We start from the raw sequence: 444 nt of genomic DNA, 5'->3' as shown, positions 1-444 counted from the left end.
CTAGTACTAAAAAAATATGTTGATGTCAGAGCTAGATCATATAATTGTCAAGCCTATACCATACATGGCTAGAGATGGCCTTGGAGCTTTATTCCCTTTCTTTTATATTGAGCCAAATGTCATATTACATTATCATAATGAATAATTAAAGGATGAAATTGAATTTTATATATATTTATTATTATTATTTCTATTTTATTTTATCTATTCTTTTTTTTATGTTCTTTAAGATAAGGTATTTTAAAAATAAAAAAAAGATATTTTTGATACAATTTATATATAAATAAGCAAAAGAATGATAGTGACAAAATAAAAGAAATTATAGGAATATCTTTCATGTTGTAGAATCAATGAATAAGGATTATAGAAATATCTTTTATTGAATATTTATAGTTTTACCGGATTTTCAATTAGGTCCTTATATTTTTTTTCTTCTCAATTTGG

Source organism: Arachis ipaensis, chromosome B09 (genome assembly GCF_000816755.2).
Source record: "Arachis ipaensis cultivar K30076 chromosome B09, Araip1.1, whole genome shotgun sequence".
Taxonomy (NCBI): domain Eukaryota; kingdom Viridiplantae; phylum Streptophyta; class Magnoliopsida; order Fabales; family Fabaceae; genus Arachis; species Arachis ipaensis.
Note: the sequence above shows the minus strand (reverse complement) of the source record.